Here is a 7532-nt window from a genome sequence, read left to right as displayed (position 1 = left end):
CCTAATTGAGGTGAAAGCCCCGCCGCGGTGGTCTAGTGGCTAAGGTAATCGGCTGCTTAGCCGCAGGTCGTGGGATGGAATCCCGGCTGCGGCGGCTGCATTTCGGATGTAGGCGGAAATGTTGTAGGCCCGTGTGCTCAGATTTGGGTGCAAGTTAAAGAACCTCAGGTGGTCGAAATTTTCTTAGCACTCCACTACGGCGTCTCTCATAATCATATGGTTGTTTCGGGACGTCAAATCCCACATATCAATCAATCAATCTATTTGTTTATTACTCGCAGTGACCGGCGTCTGTCCGGTCCTTTGGAGTAGTGCCAGCTGTGGCGTTTCCTCTCACGCGGGAGGATAAAAGCTTTATGACACTGGAACGCGAATGGTGCCTGCCTGATGAGGGAATCGCGAGGATACAAACGCGTGCGAGACGTAAGTAGATTAGTGTTGCGTCTCGCTGCGATTATCGGCGCAAAATAAAAGAAAGAAAACACGCACACATTCTGTTTGTGCGCTCTTCCATTCAGAGTATATAAAAAAAACGGCCAGCCCTGCGCGGCACGCCTAGCACACTGCAGTCACAGCGAAAACACCAAGACCAGCTGTTCATAGCTTTTCTGTGCACTATGCGGGTAACTACTTCAAGCACACTTGCTCGGTATCCAATACGCCATAAATAGTCATAATTTCAGCGTAGTTGGCCGGCATTCGTTATGCAATCCTTCCTCATTTTTCGGAGATGCGTGGTATCCGCTACACACTTGCAAAGAACTTTGTGCCATTTTTTCATGCAGTAGCTTATGATGAAGACTTAGGCCTGAAGTGGGTATGCGCCATAGTTAATAGGTGATCAAGAATAAGATTTTGTAATGGGCTAGAGAATTTGACGAGACTCGCTCGCTGGATTTCGAGCTGACCGGTTGTGCCGTCGCGATCTCCGACGTCAGCGTAGCTCTGACCGACTGGGCTGGCCCTACGCCATCTCCTGACGCCGATCTTCGACGACAGGGTAGCTCTGGCCTACTGGACTTGTCGTACGCCATCTCCTGACGCCGACAAGAGCTCTCGCCAGTGGTGCCCCGTCTTCGGACTCCTGCAACCGTGTCCATCTTTCCTGTCTTCTACTTACTTCCGTAGTTTGCTGTCCCTGCGCTTCGCTCTCTCCTTCCTCTCTCTCAATCTCTTTACCTTTTCATCCTATCCTTTTAATCCCTTTTTTACTGTCATCCCTCGTGAGCTACTGTTGAGGTGTCCTCCCCCTGAGAGACAGTTACGGGGCTCACTTTTCTCTTCTTGTCATATAAAATTACTCCACCCTCCACCCCCCGAATTCGACAACCAACGTGTAAAGTAATTCGCATTTTGTGACGCCTGAATGCTTCTTTGCTGTCTTAAAATGTTTTATTACTCATAATAACGTGGTTCTTTTCCCGACCTCAAGGCTGCCTGAGGGAAGTTTGCAAGCGAGTCCGAAGCACTGGTGTCGCTCAGTGGTAGAATAGTGTGCTGGCACGCAGGGTATCCGGGTTCGAATCTCATTGTGTTCTTTGTGTTCTTTTCATAAAAAGTCACAGCTTTGCCGCAAAACCGAAGCAACAAACGCGATAGCGAAAAATTGGAAGGCCACGCCCAGAATGACAAGCAGATCGAAACATGCCTCACGTTTCTCGCGTACAAATGACGCACAAAACGTACTCACAGGTACAGAATAACTTGAATAGGCGCCTCAGTCGTTACTTCGCTGTGTCTGAAAAGAGCGCCATTTTCGCAAACTGAGGCTGTACAAGGATTGCAGTGACCTTTGTGCGCACCGTAACTACAACAGAATTGCTCCAGTGCACGCCCAACGTCAGCCAAGACGTATTATCTTCCCAACCGGGAGATAAGGGCGCGTGAGAGATCGTCCACTCCCTTCTCTCCGCGGGCCAAAGTATAGTGAGTGATGAGATCCGCCATGCGCTCATTGCGCCATATTGCTGATAATGCTGAAAACACAATATCCCCCACCCCCTTGAGGTGCCCACAAACAAAGGTAATTGGTAGATATAAATAGCTTGTCGTTTAATCGTTGAAAGAGGTGTCTTTCTGTGGCTCAGTAGTTAACACCTCGCAGTCACGACGCGGAGGTCCAACGTTCGATTCCGCGTGCCGGAGTCTTTCACTGGATTTTTTTCTTTCTTGCTTTTTCATATATATCTATAGATATGTATACATATACGGTGAGTTAGGAATACGCCAGCGGCAAAATCCAGCCGAGAGTGTCCCTATATTTGCTATCACAATAATAGTTTTCGCTGTAAAATGAAACGACATAAAAAAGCACCAGGCCAGCGCAGAAGCTGCAGCCAAGTCATACCGAAAGCTAGAAAAGCACCCTCTCAGAGCCTTTTCTAAATACTAATAGGGTAACTGCTGCCACACACTTGCTTTATATCCTATACAGCATTATTATTCAAAAATTTTGGGTAGTTGGCTGCCATTTGCTGTGCTATTTTTCGTCATTCTTCTCAGAAACGTGGTTTCCACTAAACACTTGCAAGAAATTTCGTGCCGATTGTTCATGCATTGGCGGACGACAATGAGGAATTATGCCTGAAGTGGGTATGTGCCACAGGTAATCGGTGAACTAGAACAAGCTTCTTTATTACGTTGGAGCATTGGACGACCGATTCGTTACGCTATTCACAACGTGCAACTACTGGTTGTTTTTTCGCTCTTTTGAAACGCTTTATAAGTCGTATAACACGATAGCTTTCCAACATCAAGCCTGCGCCTAAGGCAAGTTTGCCAACAAGTCCCAAGCACCGGAGTGGCTCGTTGGTTGAGTACTGGATTGGCACCCAGCGGACCCGGCCTCGATCCCCACTGTGTCATTGGCATTAGTATTTTATTTTCTAATTACCTGTGGTGTGATTACGAACACCGGAGATGGCGGACAAGTACGGCGCTACGCGTGATCCAAGTTGTGATCTCATAACAGCTTTCGCTGTAATTTGGTCAGTGTAATGGTCGCAGGCTTTCGCTGAACATTACATTGTTCTTTACTCTTTTTTTAGCATATGAGTACCTCTTGTGACAGTGTACACTAGTTCAATGAACTTTTCTTTGTAGTATGGTTGCGTTTCTCGGCTTCATAAAAGTCGGTAAAACGTGTGCTGTTGCACTCAAAGTGAACTAAGTTTCTTTTATCGAGTGGCCCAGACTGTACAAACCATGAAGCAATACTTCGTCTGCCCTTCGGTGACACTAGCATTGACGGGCAAGCGATCGCTGACATTGGAAATCTTCGAAAAAAATGCAGCCGGTTCATCGTCCAGGGTGTCAAAGGAAGGCTTTTCTTGTGATGCAGTGGCGTCCTCTCACTTATTCCTCACCCCAGTTCTCTTTTCTCTACGCTGTATTGTACTCTTCACGGCCATGCTATGCTCGACGCTCCCCGTCCTCCTCACCCTCCCGCTAATGAGTCCTACTTCATACCTTTCGCTATGCTATACTACTCATGTCTTTGCTGCTCTCTAACTCCTAAGCTATTTTTCCTATCTGATCTTCCCTCACTTCCTTCGCTCTTCCCCGTTGCTATACTTCACTAAGCTATGCTCTACTATAATACAATACACTTTACTGTTCTTTACGATACAAGACTGCGTTTTACCTGCACAAATACACATGTGCCTTCGTGATGCGGCAGATGGCTATATGCGATAGCCCCACCCTCTCCTCACCCTTCTTTCTATATACCGCACCCTTGCTGTGCTGTACTATACATGGCTATGATATACATGGCTAATGCTATACTGGGTTTCGCATGTGTGACACCGAGCGATGGTGTCAGATGACAGATCCCCAGCATGCTACAGACCGGACCCATAGTGTGCTCAGGGTTCAGTTATCGTGGTACAAATTGAAACGAAGCGTTAGCGAAAATAATAAGAATGAACGTCCTTTTTTGGGCGGGATATTTCAAGACAAAATATTTTGTCTGTCTGCCTGTCCATCCGTCCGTCCATCCGTTCATACGCCTGCATCCGTTCATCATTGTCCATGTTATGGAAACTGCAAAGTACGAAGATAATTGAGTGCATAAGTACGGTGACATATACTAGGGCGTCGGAGGCATATGTCGGCAAGCACATTCATGAGTGCAGGTGTGTACTATTTTTCTCATCTCAAGTTGAAGTGAGTGCGGTTGAAAAAAATTTTCATGAGTGCCAGTTCGAGGTAGTGTGCCTCAAGACAGTTTTGGCGAGTTTGTGTTTGAGTAAGTCTAAAGCACACGATATATTTCTTGATAGAGTCCGAGTAAGTTCCACGTTTTTTTTTGCCGACGTATGAACCTACTTACTCATCTTCAGCATTATTATCAGCCTTACCTGGATTTACACTTTAACTCAAGCCTACTCATACGTTTTACAAAGCAGTATCGTTTGTAGACACCATTTCAATATTTATTGACCTAAGACATGAATTGTGTAGTGAGTGCCTCCAACGAGGCGTATCAAACCTTTCAGAGGAGTTTTTCATGAATTTATTTATGTGCATAACTCTTCTAAGAATAAATGCCCCAACAGGTTTGCAACCCCTCATAACTCGCATTCGAAAGCAAGTGAGATCAACGAATCATCATATCCAAAGGCGCCCAGAAGAGTAATGATTACGTAAGCTATTGTTGATTCATAGCATTGACGCCATGGCAAAAAAATCTGATTCTATGCTAACAGATTCCTATGAGTCGACTCAATCGGACTTACTCGATCAAGCTGTGAGTCGGAGTTCAAGTGAGTCTGACGGAGAAAAAGTTTACTGAACCTGAAGGTGAGTGAAACCTAAGGGCAAACCACATTGAACGAGTGAGTCTGAATGGCCTCCTGAATTTCGCTGACCTAGAGTCGGAGGTAGCAGGAATTCCGCGTTACATGGTGTGTTGCCTAATGTAATTCTTTGAGACAATGTAGTCGAGAAGAACAAATTTCAAAAAATCTCGGAGCCTACCCGAATCCCCGATTTGGGTGTTTGGTCCGGTAGTGGCACTTCCACGTCGGCGTTTCTCACTCTAAGGAAAAATGGAGTACTTGGGGTGTAGTTCTGCTACACACTAATACGCGCGTGCAGTCCGCGACCGCGAACTAGCGGCACTGTGGTGGTAACGTGGGGAAAGTACTCGAAGTACATGACGATCATTGTTGTGTGGCAGAAACTCTCCAAATACTCGACTTTTTCCCCCTAGTGTACTGCTTGGCTTAACGTGTTTAGCACGTTGCCTAAGTAGATCTCATAGGTCACATAGACAAATCGCGTGGTTCGCGTCTGCTCCTCCAGGTGCCGCAACGATAGCAGCTGCCAAGAATCTTTCTTTGAGCACAGTCAAGGTAGTTTGAGTACTTACCCTAGCACCTAACTGGTACTTATCTTCAATAAGGTTGTGTTTCTTGATAGCACATGTACGGAATTAAATTGTACGTGAAGCAGAATGACTGATTTCTAGAGACATTTTTTTAAAGAATATTTAAAACCCAGGTGGTGCTCTAGCAAGTATGCTTGATAGAGAAACGAGAGTGTGGTTCGGTGCTAGTGCTGCTAATAATCCTGATACTATATTTCACCTCACCAAAAGCATTCAGCAATGTTAAAGCTACGGGGTGCAGGCAAGCCTTATGCTCTCGCAAGTAACCATAGTTCCAGGTATAATTACCATTCTCGAGATTCAGACATTTGCGCTCGTTCAGCACGTGTTACTCAACACCGGCACATGAAATGTTTGTTTTCATTGCATTTACATTATGTACATTCAATTGTTGTATAAATAACCGCCATGAACAGAAGCAAGTCAACATGGCAGCACCCATGTGAATGCGACCAACTTTTTCTGCCCGAACTCGCTGTCGGCATACTTGCCTACAGCACTGATAGCAAAAAATGAATAGAAGAATGGGCCGTTGCTCTGTGCCCTTTTATGATGTGGATAAAAGATTCGGTGATTTCGTTCGTCATTGAAGAGATGAGCGTTTGCTTGGCCATGCCTGTTAAGCCTAACGCACCGAAATATTTCAGGTCGGCTCATAAAAGCAGCGTAATATAGTCACGAATACATTGCTGTGGAAGTTTCAGGACAAAAATGTAAAGTAGTTACAATCATAAGTTCGGATTTGAGGGGTAAAAAATTAGCCAGGTAAAAACAAGGTAAAAAATAAGTGTGATATTATATTGGACAGGAGGCCCAATATGGCAATAGATATACATACTTAGCAGCTAAGAAGACGCATAAAAAGCAAAATCCACATTTCCATTGTTCTAAAATTCTTGACAAGCTGCAAGATTAGTGCACAGTGCCTGCTGTATATTCTAGCCAGCTGTCAAAGAAAATTTAAACAATATATCCCAGGGCCCATAGCCAAGAATGACGAATAAATGACAGTAAGCTACAAGGTTAACACTTTCTTGTGCTGAGACTTCCTGTGCATTCCTACACTTCTGACGTGCGTGTGACCTACACCGAATTGTGCCATAAGTATACTGATAAAAATATACGGTGGTAACGCTTATTCGGGAGCCCAGAAAGTAGGGAGCCATAAAAAAGTGCCACGAACCGGCTTTATTCCTTTCACCTAGCGTTCAACCGATGCATCTGGCTTTACCGCTCTGTGTGCCTCGATTGAAAAACCGTCGAGCTGCCATATTCGGTATGACATCGAATATTTCAGCTTTAGCAAACTGCCCCGCACCCTCTCCGCCACCACATCTTTGTGATGAGCCCACAGTGGGGTGGTGTAGCTTTTATGGTGCTCGGCTGCTGATTCGAAGGTTGCGAGTGTGATCCCAACCGCGGGGTAGCATTTAGGTGGAAAGTAAGAGCTAGAAGACTGTGCGATCAGTTCATGTTAAAAAACACCAGATGGCAATAACTTCCGTAGTTCTTGCACCCTGCTTTTTATTCATAATTTTGGCGGGAAAACGTCATATATTATTACGCACTGCGAGGAATTTCCTTGGAGTGTATTTTATGGGCTTATGGCATTCTGAATCAGTATGAAAAGGGTCAAAGTGTATTAGTTCATAACGTAAAGATCAAGAAAAAAAATTGAGGAGCCCTTAAGCTTCGCCTTAAATAGTTCAGCGTGATAGCGAAATGCAACCCCTAGTGCACCCTTCAACCACTAAGTGCATACTTATCAACATGTCTTGTTACACACATGCGCGCACACACAAACACACCCAAACACGCACACACACGCACACACAAACACACCCAAACACACACACACGCACACACACACACACACACACACACGCACACACACACACGCACACACACACACACACACACACACACACACACACACACACACACACACACACACACACACACACACACACACACACACACACACACACACACGGAAACACGGAAACACGCCGACGCACACGCACACGCACACGCACACGTACACGCACACGCACACACACGTGCAAGCGCAACGTATCTATAGCAATACAGTGACTGTGCAGTGTGGCCGCTTCCCTCTGCTAGAACCGCGCTCTGCTGT

The sequence above is a fragment of the Rhipicephalus microplus genome, chromosome 7 (assembly GCF_043290135.1).
Source record: "Rhipicephalus microplus isolate Deutch F79 chromosome 7, USDA_Rmic, whole genome shotgun sequence".
Classification (NCBI taxonomy): domain Eukaryota; kingdom Metazoa; phylum Arthropoda; class Arachnida; order Ixodida; family Ixodidae; genus Rhipicephalus; species Rhipicephalus microplus.
This window is presented reverse-complemented; position numbering follows the sequence as displayed.